General features: G+C 43.3%; 1 protein-coding gene across 20 annotated transcripts in view; it reads right to left on the bottom strand.

Moving 5' to 3' along the window:
- The window catches only part of Pard3 (par-3 family cell polarity regulator), a 549,854-nt gene that overhangs the window by 260,744 nt on the left and 262,591 nt on the right, over positions 1-26,519 (bottom strand). Inside the window, exon 1 of one of the 20 annotated variants that reach the window (XM_039098027.2) lies at positions 5,444-5,751. The exons of 18 other annotated variants lie outside the window; for them this stretch is intronic. The gene's annotated coding sequence lies outside the window, so the exon portion shown is untranslated. Of the gene's footprint in view, positions 1-5,443; positions 5,752-26,519 lie in introns of those variants that run through there. One more of the 20 variants, XM_017601368.3, reaches the window with a different exon arrangement.

Below are 26,519 nucleotides of genomic sequence, written 5' to 3'. Positions count from 1 at the left end.
GATGCTTCTCCATTGGGAGCTGGAAGGTGGAGAGGTGGCAGGATTGTTTATAAGCCAGATGTAAGGGGGAAAAAAAATGATCTCGCGGGTTAAAGACACTTTGTTCTAAGATCTATTAATAGTTTATGCGCCACTGAAATGTCACCAAGACGTATCTCCCACTGAAACACCTACGTGGCAACAGGAAATCTGACACATAAAGGATGCCCCAACTACAGAGACGTACCAGGAAGAGGCGATTTACAGAGTTATTTCCCTACAGTCGGTGCCCCAGGTCCCCAAGCATGGAAGGGGCTCTGGAGACCTGTGTATGGTATTTAGCTTGGGTTACTTCCTCACATGAGGCTGTGCTCAGTAGCTGGGGCAACCACAGCTCAGCGTCTTTTACATGGGTCAGCATCAGTTACTACACCATTTCGGTTTGCCTTGTAGGTTTTAAAAGCCGCGTACACACAAGTACACATAAAACTAAATACTGCATCCCACTGTAACCATAAAAAAATTAAGTCCAGCTATTATACAATCAATATTTAAAGACTATCAACGCTAATTAAAGCTAGATACTAGTAAGGACCTTCCGGATGCAGTTTCTCACCCCTCTATTTTAGTTAAGAATGTAGGGGTTGAAATCTCAGGCTGAGGTGTTAAAACACTGGAGGGCGGTGCTGAGAAAGGGGAGGTGACTACTTCTCTGTCTCTGTGTCTTCTGAAAGCTGGGAACAGAAGAGACATGATTCCCTCTGGAATAGATGGTCCACAACTATGATGACCTGTACCCCGGTTTAGCATGGTGTTTGAACACTATACCTGCCAAAAAGGGCAATTTACATCTGTTATCAAAACCAAGAACCAGGGGCTATGGAGATGGTAAGGTGCATTTCTTGCTTGTTCAGAGGACCTGCGTTTGGCTCCCAGCATAGACATCTAATTAAACAACCATCTGTAATCCCAGAAACAGGAGATATGAAACTTCTGGCTACCTACACTCATTCATGCACATTCTCCTACAGAAATACTTAAACAGGCAAATAACTAAAATAATAAAAAAATAAATCTTACAAAAAAAAAAAAAACCCAAGAACTTAATACAGGAAATACATACACCTTGACGAATATTTTAGATTTTAGGGTGATTAGATATCGATATGACACGTCTAAAATTGTAACTTTTTTACTTTATGTGTATGGGTGTATGCTTATATGAGTTTATGCATTACCATGGAGGCCAGAAGAAGGCATCAGGTATCTTGGAATTAAAGTTACAGTTGGTTGTGAGCATCTGCATGGATGCTGGGAACTGAACCCCAGTTTCCTGCATGAGCAGCTAGTGCTCTTAAGCACTGAGCCATCTCTCTGGTCCCTAATACATCTTATTAAATAACAGTGAGCTTGCCTCCTGTTCTTCATCCGTCCTTCTGCATGCCTTGCAAAATGGTTTAATACAAACAAACTGCCCATTCGATTACATGAAAATCCACACTTGGGAAACTTGCATAGCACCTGATGTTTATTGTGCTTTGCTGAACACACAGATTTTCATCGTGAATTGCTTCTGGGGATGAGAAAACGCCAACACACACACACACACACCACACACACACCACACCCACATATACACACAGACACCACACACACACCACACACACACATACACACCACACACACACACACCACACACACACATATACACACACACACCACACACACACACCACACACCGCACACACACACACCACACACACCACACACACATATACACACACACACACCACACGCACACCACACACACACACACATACACCACACACCGCACACACACACACCACACACACCACACACACATATACACACACACACACACCACACACACACACACACACACACACACACACACACACACACACACACTCAGGTGGAAGAAGAAAACACTGTGTATTACTAGTAAGGGAAATATTTCAAAGAGAAAGTAAATGCCAACAACTGTGGTTTTATCATGAATCTATACACAGTTATGACATGCTGTGTGTTAGCAATCAAAAGAACTGTGGCAGCTGTGACCCGAGCTCCTCCAAAGCTTGCAGGTGTGCCTACAGTACCATAACAGACCCTACTAGAAGATGCAGGGCTAGTGGAAGACAGAAGAAAACCACGATCGATCGTAGTGTCAAAGCCAGTCTGCTCCTTACCCATAGAAGCCAGGAGGCTTCTGCAAGCTAGCAGGAGGTGGGGGATGCTGCCAAGCAGAAAACCGAGAACAACAGGCAAGTTTACTGTGGCTACAGAGGGAGACACTACCTATGTCCAAAGCTGTATCCTGTACAGACACCCTCAAAACAAGGCTGTACAGAGATGACCACGGGGATCCGTCCTCACATCATATGCTACCATTACAGCTAACGTATGAATGAAAGCCCGAAAGTCAAGTGTGCATGTGTAAAGACTATATTTTCAGACAGCTAAGGTCTTCATCCTCTGTGGACCTTTCTTTAGGCACTTGTTTATCACTGCGGTGCAGCAAAACCCTAGAAACTCAAAGCAAAGGATAGTACCACAGAGTCTTAGATGGAGGTGAGGGAACAGCTCAAGGAAGGAGAAACCAGCTCGAACTGGAGACAGTATCTGAAAGAAGGTTTCCCCACAAGGGAAGAAAATAGTAATCATTCCGATTTTAAAAAATAACTTGGACAAAATCAGACATTTAAACAATTTCAGTGGGGCAGCATTTCTCAACTTGGGGTCACGACCACTTTGGGGGTCAACCGAGACTTTCACAGGGGTCACTTCAGACCATCTGCACATCAGATATTTGCATTACGATTTATAACAGTAGCAAAACTATAGTTAGGAAGTGGCAACGGAAATGACTTTACAGTTGGGGTCGGCACAACGCGAGGAACTGTTAAAGGGTTGCAGCATCAGGATGACTGAGAACCAACGCAAGGGAGAAGGGGAATTGGAAGGAAGATTCATATTTGCAAAATTAACACTTCTGAAGGAAAAGAAACTAGCTTCTAGAAAGCATGAAAGGGAATAAATTTATCAAGGCACCAGTTACTAAAACTATGCACAGACCTTACCCTGCTGTGTAATGTACTGACTGAACCTGAGGGTGGGAGAGGGGACTACGGGGACCAGGGGCAGAGCTAATCAAACACTGGCGCTGTGTCTACCACAGCTCTGAACTGGAGTCCTGAGATGATAGAGGCGGGAAAGAAAAGCAGCCCCAATAGTAGCATGGTCTCCAATATTCCATTCCGGGGAATCCATGGATTCCGGGAAGAGGAGGACATTAAGACGTGAGAGGCAATGGGAAGGCTCCCTTCTCCATCTCTAATTTTATTATCTGGGGAAGGGGGCAACTCTCTCCCTGCTTTAGTTTGGCTAAAGGTTTTTCAATCTAGGAAACAAAATCTAACAACAACAACAACAACAACAACAAAATCTAATTTAAACACTCTCCACAGACAGGACTAAGTTGCAGGATCCTATAAAACAAAAGCTTCTGTAGAGTTAACAGTGGCCAACGGTCGCCTTTCGATAGCTGACCAGAATAACATACCCCTGGGTTTGCAATGAACACCAATGATAAGTACCATGATTCAGGGATAGTTGAACAGAAAGCATCCTGTGACGTGAACAAATCTGTCTTCTATCAATATCATCTAGATACTCAGTTTAACTGGGAAAGTTCTTTAAAATGTTTCACCACTAGGCGTGGTGCTACACACCTGTATCCCAGCATTCCAAACTCATTCCAACTACGTAGTGAGAACCTTTCTGTTAAAAAGAAAAAATGAAAACTTTAAACACACACACACACACACACACACGAGAGAGAGAGAGAGAGAGAGAGAGAGAGAGAGAGAGAGAAAAGATTAAAAACAAATATGTATTACAATTGTTTTTTGGAGAGAGCAAGACACAAATATTCACCACCTTACTTAGAGTGTGGGTTTTCACTCCAAAATGTCAAATTTTCCTTGCTTTGAGACCTTTTTTATCTCCAGTCTATGGCAAACTCGAGGCTGACCCAGAATATATGACTCCATGTCTCAAATAAATAAATAACCTTTAAGAGTTGAAGATCGATGTGCTGAGGTTTAAAGCAACGAAATAAAAATGAAACAAAACAGACGGCTGGCAGGACGGCTCGGCAGGAAGGCCTTGACGACAAGCTGGACAGCCTGGGTTTGATGCTTGAAACTCACGTGGTGGACGGGCAAAGGACTCCTCTATGTTGTTCTCTGGTGTTGATATGTGTGCTCCCAACATGCATGCACACATTAAATAATAAACATTAAAAAAATCTAATGAAGACATTTAAATCAGTGACGAAAATTCTTAAGGAAATACTGCGGCTGAGAAGAGCAGCTCCTTAAAAAACAATCTTCAAATTTTAAAAACACACATTTCAATCACAGTGCCAAATGTTTTACACACACACACACACACACACAGAGAGAGAGAGAGAGAGAGAGAGAGAGAGAGAGAGAGAGAGAAAGAGAGAGAGAGAGAGAGCGCCAATTGCTAGCCTGACTGATGACTTGGCAGCCCTGGTTAAAACTCTCAATGTCCATGTAAGCCTTAGCACAACCCTTTGCAGTAACTAGAAGAGCCGACACATAGTATCTTTACACAGCAAGACGAACCTGCAGACCCGTGGCGAGCTCCTAATTGCCTGTAGAGTTGAGCCATCGCTGACAGTGCGAAAGTTTCGTTAAGGTTTTCTGAGTACTCTATATGATATTGGGCCCTTTTGTGCAGTGGTATACAGGAACAAGCCGGGGGAGAAGCCCTGCCTCTGCTTTGGTCTACTTATTTGCTAAGCCCGAAAGGTGTCTGCTTCCTAAGCCCTAAATCCTGCTTTCTTAATGGGAATACAGGAAACAGCAGTTCTAACCGTTTCACCACAATCAGCCAGTGATGGAATCATGGAAAATACTTTGTGGAAAATAAAATAGCTGGGGAAAGATAGAGAGAACCTGTTCTCTCAACCTTCAAAGAAGAGCTCCAAAAACCACAAGCGTTTCTACAGTTAGTTGCTCCTCACAGAGAGGGAAAATCTGGTCTGGACAGCATTCCTCCCCCTTGCAGAGGCAGAACTATAGTCTACTGCATTTAAGTTCTACCATTTCCCCATGCTTCTACCTCGTTTTTCTATTTGTGGGACGTGACCCAGAGTTGTCACGAAATGAACATGACCCAAAGACACTGGCCAGTGTAGGTAGAGGATCTGTGAGAAAATCAAATTCATGACTGGGAAAAAAAAACAAAATACAAATTAAGTTCTGATCATGCAATAAGTTTGCTTCTGTATAAAGTAAGAATTTCTATTAAGTTGTCTTTGAGGAGTTTCGCTGTAAGGAAAGCAGATAAATAGCGACAGTCAGAGGTAGCTCAGGAATGACCCTGGGCATGGTGGTAACATTGCAATGGATCTTACCGTTTCCTACAGCACGGTGTTCTCAGAGTGAACAGAAGTCCTTTAGAAACTGAGGGCTTTTATTTATTTAAAGCCCACCACAGCTTTGCAAATCTCCTTTTGTACTCAGATACAGCTGCACTGCAGTTTCTCTAGAAGGCAACTTTGTTACCAGCCAAAGACTCAGAAAGTAAGCAGGGCAGGGGAGGAAGGTTCCTGGCACTGTTGTCTTAGTTACCAGGAGACACAGGTTGATAGGGAAGGGCCAATTGGTGGACTGAATGAAATTATCAGACAGAAATTGATACAAGGGAGGGAGCCATAGCTGTGACAGACCTCACCATAGTTTCTCCTCTACCTCCTTGTTCTCCTCCTCCTCATCCTCCTCCCCCTCCTCCCCACTTCCCTCCCTCGGTTTTCTTTTTAAAAATAAGGAAGACTCTGGGAATTTGGATAAGAAAAGTGGTTAAATGCCGTAAGCAGAATTTAATGGGCCATTCTCATCAGAGCTGGGAAGAGAGAGGTACTGAGAGCCATGTGGAAGTCCAGGCTCCTGAGATTTTAGAAGGAACAACATTCATGACTGGCTAGGGACCATTCCTGTGATATTATGGCAGAGAATGTGGCTGCTTTCTGCTCTAGTCCTAAGAATTTGCCCAAGGCTGAATTAAAAAGTAATGGACTAATTTCTTCAGTGTAGGAGATTTCAAGACAGTCTAATATTGGCTCTGCCACGTGGCTATTAATCACTTCTATGCCAATCAACAATGCAAAAGAGCAAGCGATGCAGAAAGAAATACAAAAGTTACAGTCTGAAGAGAAAAAGAGCACCAAGAAATTTAACATTGTAGCCAAGGCCGGGGATGAAGAACTGGGCCTGATCTGAGGTGGAGCACATGGAAGGATACACTCCAGTCTTTCCCATCATGCTCTCTGCCTCCTGCTTTTGCTTAAGCTCTCAGCTTTCCCTCACTGTTGCCATGCCTGCCGGTTGCCAGACTTCCCTGCATGACGGTGATAGACTCTTATTTCTGGAGCCATAAACCTAAACAAACCTTCCCTTCTAAAAGTAGCTTCAGCCAAGGTGGCTTATCATAGTCCTAGGAAGTAACTAGGCCAGATGCCTTGTCCAATAAATTAGATAGCCAGAAGAAATTATGGATGAAAAGAATTGAACAGACATGGAGGTGAGTAAGAGGCACCAGGGCTTTCTGTGGGAGACGCCATTTCAACAGTTATTGCTTGATGACAAGCATACTCTGTTCATTACTAATTGTGAAGGGCTTGTTAGGAGACCAAGAAGAAAATCGTTTCTTTCCAGATGTTCTACACTCCATTATTTTGTTAGTCAGCCAACAAAGAACCACACATCGGTCCTATCTCAAAATCCTCTTGCTAATACACACCGGAATGTTCAGTGACTTACTGCTTCTGGGGCAATGCTGTAATTTCACACGTGAAGGGCACCCACAAAGTTACACCAAAACTCCTAAAGGGAAATGAAGGAAGAGAAAGAAAATAAAAGTAGGCCGGGTGCTAGCAGGAAGATTTTCGGGGAGTCTGAGAAACATATCATCTCTAATAAAATAGAGCTTCCGTGACTGCCACAAGCCATACAGCAGTGACCAGACTAAAGACTTAATTTTAAAGTGTCATTTCAAAGGTTTAATATTAATAAAGCTTCCATGCTTGCGTGATTCGTAATTCCCAGAATACGATTCAAATGTCAACTAAATATAACAAGATATTAACTGTGTGGTGTTTGTTGTCAGAGGCTGTGTATCAAGAAGGGCCGGTGTCATTCCTTATAACTCCCTTATACGCTGAATAACAGTACTGCCTCATTGAGCTCTCCTGAAGGTTAAAGGAAGTAATTAACACGAGTCTGAGAACATTGCCTTTAAACCATTAGATGCTAAGTTAAGCTAAAACTGCCTCAAAACATGTGAGAATAAAAAATTAACTTGTAACTAATGAATGGCCTTTAACTTATCTGGAACCAAGTTTAGCTACAGCAATTAACATACATCAGGCTGTCCAAGAAGGTGACATAGTGATAAAAAGTGATTTTTTTTAATTATTACTATGAAAAGACATAGCTTCCCTTCCCCAATACATTTTGTCACTTACATCTAGAGTTTGAAATCATATACATATTTTTGTTTACAGATTATAAAATTTTATTAAAACTACTACAAAACCTTAATTTGATGACTTTGATAGTTACAAGTTTACTATGATAGGCAATCATCAATCAATAATCCATTTATCAATAGACTTATCTCCTGAATATTTTGCTGAAGAGTAAGCCTAGGGCCTTGTATATACTTGGAAAGCACCTTACTGAGCTAAGCCCCAGGCTACTCACAGGACATAGAACACTTAAGAGTAATTAATTAAAGAATTCATAAAATAAAACATTTCGGCATTTAAGACTGATTTCCTGGAAGAACAACTATAAAAGTCTGCTCTAAATAAATGAGAATTCGTGTCAAGGAGGTTCCCTTCATGGTAACAAGATGTCTGACACAGTCAACCTAAGGTGACAGAAGGCGGCTCATGATGGGGAAGAGTTTAGCAGGAGCCTTGCTGTGGCTTTCAAGACAAGGCACAGAACAGAACAGGAAGGAAAGATGATCACTACAGGGTAGCCAGGAGGTAAACAAAGACAGAGGGTAGGCCTGGGCCCCATTACACACTCCACAGGAATGCTTCCTTCTTCTAGCTACCTTCCTTACTCCCCCACATCATCACCTACATTGGGACTAAACCTGCAAAATATGGGCCTTTGGGGATATTCCAGATACAAATTACAGCATGCTCCTAGTTACTTAGAAACAAGTCACATCCTGGAAGGGTCAAGGCCACTACCAGCTTCATGGTGAACTACAATGCTCTACACTCATATTCTGACCTCCCGTACCTTTTATAACCCGAGAACAAAGGTTTTGACTGCCCGGGTCCAGCGCTTACTTTATGGGTTATCCAATTCAGCTGGCCAAATGTTATTCTAGATGACGGTGAAGATGTTTCTGGGCAAGATATCAACACTTAAATGATTACACAGGAGAAGAGGACCGACTGCCCTCCGTAGCATGGTTGGAACCAAATTAGAATCAAAAGCTGAGTGAGAGGGAGCTGTTTTGCTGATTCTGGGAAAGGAGACAGAGATCTCTCCTGGTGTTTTGAACTTCACGAACTGTTTTGTTTCCTGGGCTTGCAGGCACAGAAGGCAATTTACACAAACAGCTGAGGGTCAGGAGTAAACTCCAGTTCCGTGGAGGTCTTAGGAATTTGCAAACTACATAACCATGCCAGGCAACTGCTTAAAAGAAGCTTTTCTGTAGGGCTGGGGGTAAAACCCGTCTGTGCAATGTGTGCCTAGCATGAGAAATCTCAGTCCATCCCCAGGCAGGCAGGGAGGGAAGGGCCTCGAAAGGCACTGTGTATCCCCCAAGACTACACAACCACACTTGCAAAAGATCGTCATAAATGCCCCATGCAGATTCATAGGTTTACGTCATTTTGTATCGAATTTATATTTCTTTCTTAGTAAATTTGTGTTATTGCCTCTCTAGGTGTGATAAACACCGCACTGATTTGTGACCTTTTTTTTTCATTTTACATAAAGGTATCGATATCAAGAGTCGTACTTTTTGCAGCAGCTGAGCTGAGGCTGACGCTGCATTTCAGTGGTTAGGTACCAGCCTAAGTATGCTCTTGGCCCTGAGCTTTATCCCTAAGCAACAAAATAACCTAAAATAAAAACAAAAAAGTAATTGTACGCCTTTAATCCTCTCCTCTGCCTTCCTTCAGATAGGACCCACAGCTCACCTCAGGACACCCCTCGCTCAACAGAAGCCCCCATGGCGAATGCTTCAGAAGATGGAGTCTGGCTTACAGCAGTGCTCAGGAGGGGGCCGTTCAGAAGGGACCACAAGCCACACTCACGCATCCCTAAACTTTCTTACATCAGAGAAGTCCTGAGGCTGGGAAACCACTTTATCATTCCATGGGCGTATCATCTCCTTTTGATTACACAATTGGTCTAATTATGTTAATGCTTTCGGTTTTCTCAGGCTATCCCTAGGGGCGTAATTAAGTCCAAATTTATGATCCCTACCTGCACCAAACATCTTTCGCTCGTGTCTATAATTTTTTTTCTTATTGGTAGATCCCAGAAGAGAGGTCTTCAGAAAAGAACCTCACTGCATTTTTTGGGAGTGGGGGGGGGGGGGGAGGAGACAGGGGATAGGGAATGATTAAATAAAATATCCGAGACAACTAAAAAAAACATAAAGCGTACCAGATATCGCTTAAAAGCTTTGAAAAGTTTATTTAGGTCACAAGTATGAACCGGAACTGTTTCACTCCGGAAACATTTACCTGTCAATGTTCAGCTAGGAGAGGGTGTGGATTTCTGATTTTTTTTGCCAAGTTATCAGACTAGGTGAGCTGGGCAGTGAGCAACAGGAAAGAGAGTGCCGTGTTATGCTTCTATCTGATCAAAAAAATAGACTTTACGTGTGCAAACCACTTAGAATACAAGACAGTACGATTATTTGGGGGGTGGGGGATATGGATGGCCCTCCCAGCTTGGACACATGTGACCCTGGTCTGGAAACCTAGAGGAGCCCAGGGTTACTAACTGCATCCCAGAAGACAGTAGGAGGTTTCATCCCCACTTTCACAGATTCCCTATGGAGACAGTCCGGCTTTGTTATGCAGATGAGCTGTGTAAGGGTCTGAGCTGCCTTTTCTTGTAATTTGAAAGATCTTTACAGTATCAAATACCCCTCTTCTTCAAAGCCTAGCATCTTAACCTCTCCTTCTGGTAGTCCCCTAAAGCTGATACACTGGCTGTTCCCATCCTGTTGGGTATCCTTGGACAATCCTGCTCCTCCTTGGGAATCAATCGTTTGGGCTCTATTCACTATCATTTGGGAAACTGCTTCTTTACCTGAAGGAATCTGGGAGGGGGGCACAGGTTTTTAGATTACAAAAATAAAACGTAACTAATTTGGTCATTTCCTTGTTAATACTTGTTCAGGCAGATACACCTGTACCCAATCTCCCTTCCTAGTGACATATTGCTCTACCCATTGGTCAGTACATTGCTCCACTCCCATCCGAGAAGCTTTTGTTTTATTTTATTTTTGTGTGCATGTGGTCAGTGGAAATTAACACCAAAACTGGCAGCTGGACAACATGCAGTGAAGACTTTGGAACACTCAAGTCTTAAGTGGGGCATCTTCGTCAAAACCTACCCCTCAAGGCTCAGAGATCTATTCAGATAAGGGGATAGGAAGGTTATAAAAGCCAAGTGATGGTCTAGCGAGCCCACTGCTGGATGTCCACACAATAAAAGCAGATAGGGATGTGGGAGAGAGAGCTGGTCCCCACATTTCTGGAAGCCACACGAGTGCCCAGCCAGAGATGAGTAATTTAGTACATGGAGAGTGTATGTGGTGGCCTTTAATGGAAGTCTGTCACTGTCAACAACAAGGGTGAAGTTAGAGGACAGGACAAAATAAAGCCACACACAGACAGAAAGGCCGTACCATCTCAGCCATTGTGTAATCTAAGAACACTGAACTCAGAAAAATTAGGAAAGTCACAGGATGGGATGGGATGTCATAGGAGTCAAAAGAACAGATCAGGGGATCCTATTGTACAATACAGCTACAGGCAGTGATGGATTAGATTCTTCAAAACTGGAAAGACAACGAAAGTAAAGGTTTTCAGGACAAAAGGGGGAAAAGCGATGCACACATCAGCAGTGCGTATGGGAAGGAGCTCAACTTGGCTAAATGTGTGTTCCAGGCAGCATGTTATACATGACGAACCCATAAAATATTTATCAGTTATTTTCAACAAACTGAAAAGGCGTGGTAATTGTTATAATTGCAAGTAACTGAAAGTAATCCTAAATATCTGTAACAAGATTCAAACAGACACAAAGACGGCAGAAGTGAACTCTTGGGGGAGGTACTGTAGGAGCCGTGCTTTTACCATTATCAGAACGGGCTGTAGAAGAACTTGACTTCTAAGGTGGTAACTTATTATGTATCAGTTACCCAGGTTTTTTCCAGACCACCCTACAATCACAGTGGTGTTTTCTAATCCACAAACCTTAGTTAAAGTCCTATTACGAAAAACCTGTTAGATTTGTACCTGCAGGGGAGCTGGTCCATTTCTGACCTTCTCACTAACTGCAAGTTCCCTGGTGGTATGACTCCATTAACACGGCTTGACTGAAGAGTGGCAGATAACCCTTGGGTTCCCTGAATATATGTCTGTGTCTGCAGGTATTTCCTAGAGTAAGCTATGGTTGGCAGACTAACATTTTACCTAACCACAAACAGGACAGAAATGGCGGAGATGCAGATTCAGGAGCATCTCCTCCCCGTTGTTACCCAGGGCGATGAACGCACGGAGTTGGCATTTATACCACATTTTTTTAACAAACACACACCAAAAGTTTCTTGGCTTGAACAAGATTTCGGTGTTAGGTTCCCTCAGGATAGAAATCAAGACTGATGCTATTTCCTATAGGCACAATAATCTGTTGCAAGAAACAGACAAGATGGATTCTAGAAACACGAAACCATTTAGTCAGGAGAAAACAGAGGGGGCTTTGAAAGAGTCCAGGAGGAACTGATCAAACATGAGACATGATGGAATCTGGCCTGTTATTGGAGTAATCAGTGCTCTAAATTTAAACCGTGAGCAAAGAGCCTTACCAAATGAGCTGGGCTTCTTACCACCAGCAGGCAATGGGGCAGCCGTTTTCTCTGCCACTAAGAACAAAAACAAACCCATCCTCCTCTATTTCCCAGCAGTCTGGGTTCCAGAATCCTCACTTTCTCCCCTATCATCCAGAACCCCGGACACCACCTTTGGATTCACTGGAATGGCTGTGAGTCATTTTCAATGTCTTCTTAAAAATGTACAATCGCTCTCTGGCAAGGACCTTCAAATCTACCCGCCAGGACCGACTATTTTTCCTCTTCACACATGTGTGCCCGCCTGGACCCTGGCATTTTTCATCCGCCCTAAACCACAGTTCCCCCTGTTGATTCTCTGTTCTCAAAATTTCTTTCAACTTACTTAGTGGTGAAAGAAAATGTTCGCTTAACACCAAGCAGATTCCAGTCCTTCCTTTCAGCAACTTGTGCCCTAATGTCAAGTGTCTGGAGGTGCTCTAGGCGCTCTCCTTCCTGCAATCCCCACACCAATACCCCCTCACCACATCACACAACTCACAGACAAAATTTCTTCCTATTCTAATATTTTCGTGTGTGCCTTCATTCTGTCCCTTCTAGATCATCACCCCCGCCAGGGTGTCCAGGGTGAACGAGAGTATTACTTGCTAATCTCTAGGGTTTGGCAACTCTACCATTCTGCATCAAAAGGAATGTCAGGTCCAGCCCTACACTGCCTATCAGGAGTTTGAGAACTAACAGAATCGTTTTCTCGGTATCAATCACCAATATGAGTTGGAGATGAGCACTTAACTGAGTAAAAGTAAAATGGCAAACCGAGTGCATCCACCTAGAATATTTTCAGGTGGTCTGGAAACCACTTACAGCCTAGGACAAGATGCACTTCTGGCTGTCTTCCATTCATATTGGCAGAACTTCTACTTGTGGCTGTCCTGCTTATCGTCCGGGTCGATCCTTTTTCAAAGTTCTTAGCCTAGCTTGAGTCTGGCAGCCATAGCATAGGACTAACACCAGCCGTCCCAGCTCCAGTCATGAAACTAAACCGGGTTTCAAAGTACAAAAGAAGGTAACTTTCTGCTTAAAATTCCTAAGGACGTTGCCCAGGTTCTAGAGACTGAGCCCATAACTTTGCTTACAGTTTGCTTGCACACCCATTCTTCCGTTTGTAAAGAATCCTGCCCTCGCTCCCCTCTCCTCCTCAACAGCTTTGGGCCAGGCTCTCCCGCCACCGCTCCCTGTGCTCCTTTACACCTCTGTCAAATTTCTCCAACCTTCCCATCCTTGATCGAATCTGCATGTGAGAGAACGCAGTTGCACAAAGCCACTCAGTCTAACATTTCCGCATGCTTTCCTCAATTTATGACGTAGAGGCAGTTCTTGCTCTACTCCACCACAGGAATTGTTGGAGTTAAAAAAAAAAAATAATTCACAGGCTTTAAAATCATTTCCTGGTCCTTTGTCCCATTTGCCAGGTACTGAAGAACACTCCAGTAGCCGCAGGCGTCATCTTCTTCCTTCCGAACAGTGAAGGGTCTGCCACTTTCCATTGGCATTTTGAGTTATTAATTTAAGCTTAGATGTAAATGAGTTTTCTGTGTTTTCGGTTGTAAATGGAAGTGTTTGGAACTAAAGTAGTTTGTAGGCTAAAGGCTCAAGTGCTTTCGGTTTTGTTATTAAGATAGAATCTCGCAGACGGCCCAGGACAGCCTGGAAAATACAAGTACACAGCTGTGAGTTCAGTTCCCAGCACCGCATTGAACCAGGCATGACGACGTTCCCTTGCAGTCTGAGCATCCGGGAGGTGCAAGCAGAAAGATCAGAAGTTCAATATCATCCTTGGGCCACTGCTGGTTCCTGAAATATAAAGCTAGCATCTCTGTCTAAGGCGCTACAAACGACGAAGAAAACAACTTCCAGAGTGGCTGCTGTGTTTTTCCACTTGTGCTGACTACTGGTGTCAGATGTTTTCAAAGGCCTAGCTTCCTTCCCATGGAGCTGCTCAGCACCCACCAGCCTCTGTGTGGTACCTCCTTAGCCAGAAGTTTGGAATAGACACTTCCTGGTGTTTTCCCAGCATGGAATTCTGATTGTCTATGTTTCTCTTATTTCTTCTCATTTTGCCATGTGTCTCCCTGGTTCTCATTTATTTTCCGTCTTCCGTGTGTTTAATTTGACACCAGGTACTAAAGCTGCAGCTTTGCCCCAACAATCTTCCCACCTGCGTGGCACCTGTTCTTACTGTAGCCGCATTTCTTCTGACTGCGCTGATGTAACTGTCTTCCTCTGCCATCTGTTCTTTTAAGAGTCATTTCCACATAATAGTTGATTAATCTCCAACACCGCCACTTGCGTTGCCTCACCAGAGTTTAAAAGTGTGAAGGAACTGCCACTCCACTTTGAGATTAAACTCAGTTTGCATGGTATCCAGCTCTCATAGGGTCTTGAGAACCAACACTGTGTCTCTTACTACCCAAACTAGTTTACCAGTCACACGAACTAGATCTCGCTCTAAAAAAGCCCTCTACTCAGAGGAACGGGGGTTGGACTGTTGGATCCCAGAATCCTCCTTTACTAACCAGAATCTTTAGGAAGCCACCTGGCCTCCTAAAGTTTCTAAGAATCTGTGATGAAAAAAGAAAAAAAATCACTTCCTGAAAGTTAAATGTCCTGAAACATTCTGGGGGAGAAATAGTTCAGTAATGAGTAATGAATGCTCTTTTCATAAATAACACATACAGAGAGAGTGGGGGGGAGGCAGGCGCATTTTCCCCCTATGGTAGCAAATACCCACCCCATCTGCATGCAGCACCCTGGTCCCCATTCAGTCTTCTTGCTTACATTCCTCTCCTCTAGGGGTTGGTTGGCCTGAGTTCTCCCAGCTGTCCTGATTGTACCCAGATCCTTGGTAAGACCACATGCTTTTTTTTTTTCCTAATACCCTAGTTTAGAGCCCTAATGAGTGGGCTCCAAGCTGATCAGCTCAGTTTGACCTGGAGAAAGTTAGATCTATGTCCCTTAGCTGTATGATGTCAGTAGTTCCCACTGATCTCTCACTTCAATTTCATGGTTTTCCTTATTTAGAGAGACTCTGATAGAAAGTATTTAATAAATGCTACTTATTTTAATTGCTTTGCTGTGCTGTGCTCACTGAAGCTCAGTGTTATGTGTTATCTCTTGAATACCCCACTCCTAGTGGCTGCCCTCAGCTTCTTGTTGGATCTTTTGACTTTGAGCTCTGATTGGATGGAATGAAAAGCAAATCATATACAACAGTCTCTTCTCACACCAAAGCCTCTGCTGCAGACGTTTCCACCTAAACTTTATGGCACAATCAGTATTGCTTTGCATTCTGCGCGTGTGAGCGCTTTGTCCTTTGACAGGATGTGAAGTATAGAGGAGGATTCACACTCCAGACTGGAACGTGGTTGTCTATCAGAAGCGCAGAACCTTAAAGAAGGCGCACCTGGCTCCCCAGGTAAGGGAGCAACTGTACACAGAGTCTGGTGTGTGGTGAGCAGCTCTCTAGAAAGCCAGGGCATGGTAAACAGCCTTTGGCAAGCATCACTCTTCTTGTTGAAGACTACCTCCCAGCCACCAGCTTAGGAGGATGGTGTTGAATTCATTGGTGTTGAATCTAAGTGGCTGCCTAGTAATTAGGACTCCTCGTGATGCTGAAGGAACGGAAGAAGAAAGGTAAGCAAAAGAGAAGCTAGCCAGAGAACTCCCTGAGGCAGGCTGGACTCCTGGAGGCAAAGCAGAAGGGGGTTTCTGCCAGATAGCCAAACAAGTCCAGGAATGAACCACCAGAAAGACAAAGAGAATGCCTAAGAGTCAACTTGCTGGTTTGACGCACCTGGTTGTAGGAATAGCTTAACCACTGAGGACCCCTTCACCCACTTCTCAGCTACCTGCATGGAGCAACACAGACCCCACTCTAAACAAAGAAACTATCACTCTACCCAAACAGCTCCTCATAGCTCCCTAGCAACCTTCTCCTATCTTTTTGTAGCCAAATACATCCTAGAACTGGAACTAGAAGCACCGTGCTATTCCAATCTGGACTGCTTTTATGTGCATGGCCAGTAAGGTGAACTGTGTCCATTCAAGTAGGGAAAATCCTCTACTTACTATCTTAAGCCTGACTAGACATATCTATGATTAAAGTCAGATGTATCGTGGGAAAGGACATGTACAGTTATAAAAGCTTATAGAATCTAAGACTGTCAATTAAAACAAGAATGGACCCATACTGAGCCTAGCAAACAGCCCCTCCTCTTCCTGGCCTTTGAAAAGAAGCCCAAGAAGTAAACAGGGAATCTTGAACACGTTCCACTCCTGAGCTTCTTCTCCCCCCAATCCCCCACCCCCTCAGCCTTACACACACACACACAGCACTCCTGTTCAAGTACTTTGCTCTAGAACAAAGGCCCTTGGTAATACATCATTTGTATGCATTTCTTCATTTCTTTGTCTTGGGCAGACAGAGACTTCAGTTAAGTTTCCAGCACATCAGAACAAAACATGTTCATTTTAATGCAAACACTGTACACAATACCATTCTAAACATCCAACAAAAGAAATTAAGATTAACAGTAAAGTATTATCCAACATCATTCCTAAGTTAAAAGGAAGGACTTCTTACTTCAAAAAGTAATTGTATTAAGACAGAAAATCATATTGACTGTCAGTTGTCCAATATTAGACATCTAAATTAGCGAAAAAGAGTATAACACATTGCCTAGTGGGGTGGACCTCTTAAAAATAATAAATACAATATTTTTATTTGAATAGAGATCTGTTATTTTTGGCCAAGCCATAAAAAATGTGTTTCTCTTTCTCAAAGCTCAGGACATTAATACCAAAGTCCCAGCCAAAAGGTTTTAAGTATTACTAAACTGGGCCTGTTTATGATTAACATCCAAAGTTCTCAGGAAAATTAGTCCCTTTAGGGACTTACAATATGAATAAGTCCAAAAGCCTAACTTCTTACTGATAGAATCAAACTAGCATTCCTCTCTCCCCTCAAACTGTCTATAATTTAAGCTAGAAGAGATTCTTATAAAGTTACATATTTAAAGTAAGAAAATACATACTATCTTTGTAACAAGACTTTTTTTTTTATCAAAACGCTGGCTACAAAATGTTTAAAAGGAAGAATACTTTCAGAAATACAAATTATAAACAGACATTCCTCAACAATAACAAATGTATTTAATAAAAGCTTGGTTGGGCTGACATGTCAGGGTACTGGAAAGAGGCCCAGTGCTTCCCTCAAAAGCCAAACAAACAAAGGAAAAGGGTGAGTGGAATGCATGGGGACCTGCCTTCATCAAAGTCACCAAAGGGCCGTGATAGAAAAGCCATTTCTAGGTGCTTGGCTTTAGGAAGGGGAGGGTGGAGACAGTGTCAGAAAGGAAAGTTTAAGAAAAAAAAAAACCCAGCTAGTTTGGGGGTTTGTTTTATCTCGTTTTTTAACTGCCAGAGGACCCAAGGTCAAGGGAATGTGGAGCCAGGGCTGGTTCAAGTGAAGCTGACAAGGTGGTGAATCCAAATCCAGAGGATGGTGCCCACACCCAACAGAACAGATTACAGGACCAAAACCAGAACAAAGTGCCAGCCCCAAGCAGACACCGCACAGAGGCAGAGAACTGTTTGTATGAGGAAGAATCTCCCTTTGTAGCTAGCTGTAGCCTCAAAGTTCTGATCCTCTTGCCTCAGACTCTGGGTCACCTTCCAGAGAGAGATGACTGTCACTGCCTAGTACTTCTCCAGCAAGTGATGAAATGGTAAGAGAAGGCAGTGTGTGTCTGGATCACACAGGATGTAGCAAAGGGAATACATCGCCAACTCTACTACCTCTGCCTCAAAATTCTCAAGGTCTCAAGAACATTCCATCCTCTTCCTTGAGAGAAGACCTTTTCAAAGAACCTATGCATCAAGACAGCGCAGAATGCAAGGCTGGCAAGAAGACGGGGTCAGTCCTTAATGTTTAATTCCTCCAAACACGCACTTTCCACAGAACTGTAATGCATGTTCTAAAGTCTCCAGAAAAAAAAAGCTGTTAACACAAAAATAGATTAAAACGGCACCTTACCCTACAATAGATACAACAGGAGGATCGAAGGTGTTCTCATTCATTCACACAGGATGTATGTACCTAAAATAATACTGAGGACCTAACTTAAAACACCTATATAGGGTGTAGCTAAGCCGTAGGCTGTGTTCTCAACACGTGTAAAACCCTGGGTTACAGTCACAGTTGCCCTCTGCATCTCTTTCAAAAAGTATCACCTGAAGAGTTGTTGGCCTTTAAAAGAGCCCCATCCAGGACCCCAGAACTCTATCTACTCTTCAGCAAGTCATACTCAAAACAGATGATCCCTAATAGCAGGCAGAAGGTGGGAGGAGAAAACAGAACCATTCTGGTTTAAAAGAAAAGGGAAAAAAAAAAATCAGTCAAGCCTATGTGATTTAAACATGCAAACAGACAGCAACGGGGAGAAGGTTTCCAGACAGAAATCACAATTCTAGATTAACAGAGGGAGAAGAACGTCAACTGTCTGAGATTTAAGTATGAGAAGGATTGAAAGACAAAGTTGAAAAATTCTTCCATAAAAAGTCTGATTTGATTCACGCAAATCTTCAGCATTTAACATGTCTCAGACAGTATTGAGTTCTCTAAGTGAGCACTTGGGAGGCTGATGAAGGCCGGTCTCTGTGAGTTCAAGACCAGCCAGACCTACCTACGAGGCCCTGTTTCAAACACAGCAACAGAAACCACCTTCTACTTGCTCCTGAAAGCACGATACCATTTGAAAGGACACACGGGAACTCCCACTGTGGTTTCATGTGTGAAGGAGGGATGCTTGCATTTTCACACCCACGAGTAATGTCCAACTTTCCAGCTATGGATACTTCAAGCTATGATCATTTGTGAAAAAAATCCAAATGCATCTTTAAAACACATTTGAGGGGCGACGGTGGACTAGAAGATGCCACATACACTGTGAGGTCACCCAGAGATGCAGGAGATTGTTTAAAAGTCAAAAAGAGTCAAAGGGGAACTAGGGAGATGATTCAGCGGGTGAAGTGCTTAAAAGCGTGGAGACTCCAGCTGTAGTCTCCAGACCCACATGAGAGTCACACTGTCCTGGTGACCTGCCTGCATTGCCAGCACTCAGGAGGCAGATGGGGGATCCACGCATTGGACAAATTGGCTTGTTAGACTAGCCAGATCCAAAGGCTCTTGGTGAAGTCAAGAGTATCTGCCTGGGTAAAATAAAGTGGGGGCAGGGGGGATGCAAGGAAGGAAGGCAGAGGTACAGAATCAATCTCTGACTTCTGTACACATGAGCACACAAATATATACGTACATACCTATACAAATATATATATACATACCTACACAAATATATACATACATACCTACACAAATATATACACACATACCTACACAAATATATACACATACCTACACAAATATATACACACATACCTACACAAATATATACACACATACTTACACAAATATATACACACATACCTACACAAATATATACACACATACCTACACAAATATATACACACATACCTACACAAATATATACACACATACCTACACAAATATATACACACATACCTACACAAATATATACACACATACCTACACAAATATATACACACATACCTACACAAATATATACATACTGTTTGGTTTGGGATGCTGGACAAGGGAGTGAGGTGTATATTTTACCTATCAAAGCAAACCTGGCCTCCAGGTTCTCCCAGCATCCCTCAGTCCCTACCTGGCATACCCTGCCCCCAACCTTGAACTTTCTCTGCCCAGGGTCTGGGCTGCTCCTCCCCCCAGAAGCTCCTCTGTATATAATCCAGACCTCCCTCCCTTCCTCACTCTCTCCCTCCCTCTCCTTCTTTCCCTTCCTCTTCCTCCTCCTCCTTCTTCTTCATCCTCTCTCTCTCTCTCTCTCTCTCTCTCTCTCTCTCTCTCTCTCTCTCTCTCTCTCTCTCTCTCTCTCTCCCTGAACACAAGCCCTTTCTCTCTTTCTCTTTCCCCTCTCCTGGGCTTAGTCCTTGGCCAGGGAGCAGCTTCCCAATAAACTTGCCTTTAATATAATCTAGTCTGGCTCAGATTGACTCATTTCACTGACAACAGAGAAATAAACCTATCGTACACAAACATACATAGATACATGCATCACACACACACACACACACACACACACACACAAGCGAAGAACAAATAACAAAATGTTACGGGCACTGATATTTTAGCAGACATTCAAGGGCAGCTACACGGTGAGTTTGAAGTTAACCTGTGGTACCTGGAATCTCACCACAATGACAATATCAACCGTGTGTCTGTGTTAGCCCTACTCTGTCCATAAGTCGTACTGTATTCCACAGGGAAAGGGAAGGCCTTGCATATAAGCTAAATGTCTAATGGACACTCAGGACAACAGGAAACAAACAAACAAACAGAAACAACAAATCCCTTAAAACCAGTGTAGGATCATTTTCATATCAGATCAATTCGATTAACTAAGACACTTCTGTGGAGTGTCATAACGAACAGTATTTCCTTTCTATCAGAAAAATAGCTCCAAGGGAGGAAAGGTGGCGCAGCAGTTAAAAGCTCTGGCTGCTCTTCCGGGTGACCTGGCTTCAATTCCCAGACCCACAAGACAGCCAAGGATGGACTCTAACTCCAGTTCCCTGGACTCTGCTGCCCTCTTCTGGCCTCCTTGGACACTGCATGCAAATGGCCCATAATCTTTGTGCAAGGAAAACATCCAAACACATTAAATAAAATTTAACAGATTTAAAAAAGAAAATAATTTTCAGGTATGGAGAAATGGCTCAGTGATTAACAGTGCTCATTCACAACCAGCTGTAACTCCATTCCCAGTGATATAAACCCCTCTTCTGACCCCTGCCTACACCTACTGGGACCACCCTGGAGATAATTATTGTCCTTTCAAATAAGTAAGAGGCACCACTCCTTTATGTACCCTTTAATGTTCTTACCTGCACAAATGTGGCAGATAGTAGGCAGACAGAGAGGAATTTCAAAATCACAACACGGTTTTTAATATCAAATATCTGTACCTAGTTTCTTGGGGGGTTTGACTAAGGAAAATGATCATAAGAGGCTAAGTCTTATGCAAAGCAAATTGATGGTATGCCCAGAATTTATGCTATATTTAACTATATAATCATACACAAAAACATACTGTCCTTATAGTGAGGGGGAACAAAGCAAACAAATGCCTCTAAGGGTAAAATTTTATAGCTTGAACCATAGATGACAATACAATGCATTTACATTCTAACAAGAATGAAGAAACCCCTGGATCTAAAGAAAAAAGGTCTCGGGAAAAAAAAAAGTCACAGTGTTTTCACTACACAGTGTTAACAGCTAGACCCAACTCTGATGTTTATAAATCACCCAATGCGGGCAAACATTTTGTTCAAACGCCGTTTGCAAGGGAGGCAGAAAACTCACGTCACTTCAGTCATAAACATGAAGACTAACTCAGTATTTCCTCGATAAGAGAATTGACAGGTGTCTTGGACTTACATCAACATTTTTGGATTTTCCTTTTCCTTTACCGCCCCATGTTCTTTAAGAACCTCACTTATCTGGGTCACAGCAGCTCAGCAGAGCTCAGACATACTCCTGGGCTCTCCCAGGATTAAACAAGACCGGCTCTCAATCAGCAGATCTCATTAGGACACACAGAGACCAGCAGAGGCAGCTGATGGTGCAAACTGCTTAGCACTCACATCCGAGTTCAATTAGGAGGCTGTCCCCAAGGAAGCACACAGGCCAACACTTAGATAAGAAAGGCAGTGCCCTCCATCACTTTCAAAGTGGGAACACGGACAGACTTTCCGTCTCCTTTCAGCCCCCAGGCCTTTCCTCTGTAACATGTCTTCAGTGCTACATAACAAACACAGTTGTCAAGAACTATCAACGGTATAGCCGCACACATCTCGAATAAAATCTACATGTCTGTGGTGGCTTAGTCTTAGTCATCATCTTCACTACCACTGGACGCTACGGATAGGGAAAGCATGGTGCCCGTCTGGGCTGCGTCTACATGAACACTGGGAGAAGCCAAGGCAAGCTCACCTCAGTAATGTGGCCAGGGGGCAGGTGGTGAGCAGAAACAGACACGTCAACCTGAGGGGAAGGATCTCTCAAGGGACCCTGTACAGGACAAAGGAGGACCTAAGCCTCTGTACTCTAAGGAGGGAAGCCTTGTGAGGAAGGCTCAGGAGAGCCTCTAGCAGAACCATACCCACTGAGGGAAAAACTGGAGCAAAGAGGGAGAAACCTCATGACTGACACGGCAGGCAGGAGGGAAGTGAAGACCTTGGGATGCCAAAGGTCATTGTGTCTTTAGGGGAACAGGGGCAGAATGAACACCCACAAGCAAATCAAGACATCTAAGGAGGGGATGAGGCTGCATTGCAACAGCCAGGTATGCCTGACACTATAAAAGGGGCTGCTTGCCCCCTCCTCACTCTCTTGCTCTTGCTCTTCCCCCCTTCCCCCTTTGTCCCTTCTCTCACTATTCCCCTCCCCCCTTCCTCCAGGTGCTCATGGCCAGCCTCTATACCTATCCCTATTCTCTCCTCTCCCTCTCCCTCTCCCTCTCCCCCCACTCTCTCTTCCTCCCTCTCTCTCTCTCTCTCCCTCTCTCCCTTCTCTCTCTCTCTTGTTGAATCCTTACATTAAACCTTTCCACTTGGAACTATGTTGGCCTGGTGTAGTTTGTCCGGACTCCAGCTGAGATTTTCTATCCCAACAAATAATGCTGTGTGAAAAAAAATTTTAAATGTTCCGATCCACCAATACCTTCCGGTGGATGTTGTATAAAAAACACACTTCTCTCCAATACTTTAATCCCTATATAATTTTCTCAGCTACTTAAAAAGTAGCTTGTGCTGGAGAGACTACTGGGTTGGTAGAAGAAGCATTCACAGGGGTTTCACCCCAGACCTGAACATCAGAAAAAGTGGCAGGGTAAAAAAAAGTCCCTCATCAACACAGAACCATCAAAGAAATATCACAGGCCACTCAGGTGACAAAAGCCAAAACCAGTGAATGAATCATTTGAACACTTAAAAAAAATCAACATTTTCAGGACTGTTCCAAGTTGACTGTGGTAGGGAAAGCCTACATGGGAATTGATTAAACAAATACAACAACCACCCAAAAAAAAAAAAAAAATCTCTACCCAAAATTTAAAAAAATTAAAAATGCCTTTTAAATGATTGGTATTCTCCAGGCAGGGTATCAGAAATAGGCATCCGGAAGAATATACTGTAAGATAAAAATGCTGATTAACTTTCTAACTAGTATTCCCAAAACGAATAGTAGTTCTACCGCTCCTAAAACACGGAAATAAACAGCGAATATTAAAAAGGGTGAGAAGCAGAGGTGTGAACTGTGCTACTTGTCAGAGCCAGACCCATCTTTCCTCATCTTCCTAGCACAAAGCTCCAACAAAGGGCTTTAAGGCTGGTTGCAGTGAGCACAGAAAAGGCATCTGAAGGTCGAAGATTTATAAAAATAATGCGTCATTATCCAGCCTGCAAGATCTGCAGGGCCGACTATAACAGTGTATTCACGGGCAAGAAAATCAGTGAACTCTAAGATTACGCAAATGTCACTCCATACACCACCTGACTGTTTCTCTGCTCAGAATTTCTGACTCACCTCCTGGCTCCCTGCAGGCTTTCAGCTCCATCAATCAGAGAAGCAGCAGAAGGTAGCAATGGAGGCCAGTAAAAAGAACAAAACAGGCTGAGGGGCATGGCTCAGTTGGTACAGTGCTTGCCCGGTAAGCACGAAGGCCTGAGTTCTGTCCCCGACACTGCACTAAGTTGGGTTTGGTGGTGGTGCACACCCGTAACCTCACAGAGCAATGAAGGCAGGAAGATCAGATGATAGATAGATGATGGATAGGTGATAGGTAAATAGATGGGTAGACAGATGGATGGATGGCCAGAGACAGATAGATAGATGACAGATGATAGATAGATAGATAGATAGATAGATAGATAGATAGATAATAGATAGATAGGGAGAAAGATGATAGATAATGGATAAATGATATATGGAGATGATAGATAATAGATACATGATAGATTATAGATAGATTATAGATATAGGTATAGATAGATGATAATGGATAGATGATAGATGGGTAGATAGACAGATGAATGGATAGACAGATAGATGGTAGATAGATAACAGATAAATAGGTAGATGATTAATAGATACATACATAATAGATGATAGGTAGATAGGTAGAGAGACAGATGGATGAATGGACAGACACACAGATAGGCAGATAAATGACAGATAATAGACAGGTGATAGATAGACAGATGGATGATAGGTAGACAGATGACAGATAATAGATAAATGATATATAGAGATGATAGATAAGAGATCAATGATAGATTACGGATAGATGATAAAGACAGATAGATGGACGGATGGACAGATGGGCAGATAGAGATAGAAAGATAGATAATAAGGAAAACGGTCCTGAGAAGCAGCCTTTGAAGGGTTCCAGAAATCAATGAGCAGCAGCTGCCTCCAAACTCAATCAGATCACAGAGCCCCAGGTGCTTAGCAAGTCCCAAGCAGAGGGATCAGAAGATGCACAAGCGCATGCGCACGCACGCACACACACACACACACACACACACACACGGAGATATAAAAGTGGACACAAGGACTAACACTAAATTAATTCTCATGTCAGATTATATTCTTCAGAAGAAAACTAAAAATGATTTAAGAAGATTAAGCCGTGTTCCAATTCTGATACGACGCCACTGGGGCAAGAATGCAGTTCTGAAAGGTTGAACACTGGCAGTGAGCCAGCTCAGCCTTCCAAATAGTGCATACAATGTGAGAGAAGAAAAGTGAGATTCAAGGCAGTAACAGCAGGGCTGGGCTGTAACTCAACAGCAGGGCACCTGCCTGCCATGTGCAAGGTCGTGAGTTCTAGTCCCAGCCCTACCATGAGACAGCCCTTTCTAAAAGGTTACTCAAGATTCCATGAATGTGGCAGCCTCCCACAAGTGTCACAGCACTGACCCGAATCTGCACTAAACTCGGATGACATCACTCAACCTTCATGCAGGATGCTCAAAGCTACAGAACAGCGTCAGTTCCCCTATGTACAGGTACAGGGGAAACCTACAGGGCTCCTACACAGCGTGCGAGCTGAGTCACGTGCACACACGCCTGCCTGAAGTGCAGGTTTTCAATGCTGACACACACATCACAAATTCACTGTGGGCTTGTGTTGCTAAGTATGTAAAAGGGTAAAAATGATTCTTTTCTCTCTCAGGAGAAATGAAGTGCCAGGCCAGTGACCAGGAAGGCTCCCCCAGGAAGGTGTGTGTTCTGAGCAGGAGCACGCATCAGAGCCCCGCTCCACCCCTGCTCTCCCCAGGACATTGGGGATAGACTCAGAAAATATGTAGGAATCATGGAAAATAATGTACGATCCCTATACTTGGAGCCTACCAATCACCGCATTCTAAAGCAAGCAATTTTAAATTGCCTCGTAAGCACGGTCGTTTATTATCATTTGCATTACGACAGCAGCAGGGGCGAGAAGGCGGCGCTTCTAAAGTGTTGGTTTTGGTTTTATTTTTGGTGTTATTGTGAACAGGATAGATGCCTCCTATAATAGAGTGTCTAGCATTCTATCATAATGACTAAATTTAATTTTGAAACGGTCTCGATGGTTTTAACTTTCCGCATTCAGTGCCGCTACAGAGAAGCAATTACGTCTTCCTCCTGCACAAATTTTGCAAATCTTTGCCAAACGAGAAACAGTATTAATAAATCTCTTTCTTTTTAATAGAAAACAGTACATATAATTTTTTTTTTGGATGTAGTGGCAAGAAACTTGCATCTTTCCAATCAACATTTGGCACCACCAGAACGGAGCCTCAGTTCCCAGGAATGGCGGTCGCAGCAGAACCGTGGCGGTTCCACTCTGAGCCTCCACAGGGCTTCCATGGTTTCATATTATGGCCCACGAGTCAGCTCACCAGACAGTCCGCAGCTGCTATAATCAGATTTCTGAGTGAACCATTTCCTAATTTTGTAATTACAAAATAAAGATCGTGCGCTGGAAACTTATTTTTTCTTTGTGTCATCTGGGTAGTTGTAGGTCTTCATAAAAATCAGACTTTCTTCTTCCTCTTCCCTTTAATACAGAGGAGACACAGAAAACAAGGAAGCACTTGGGAAGAAGAGGAGCCGAAAACTTTAAGGTGGTCTGTTGACAAGGCGACTGTGGTTAACTTTGTGT

The sequence above is a fragment of the Rattus norvegicus genome, chromosome 19 (assembly GCF_036323735.1).
Source record: "Rattus norvegicus strain BN/NHsdMcwi chromosome 19, GRCr8, whole genome shotgun sequence".
NCBI lineage: Eukaryota > Metazoa > Chordata > Mammalia > Rodentia > Muridae > Rattus > Rattus norvegicus.
This window is presented reverse-complemented; position numbering and strand designations above follow the sequence as displayed.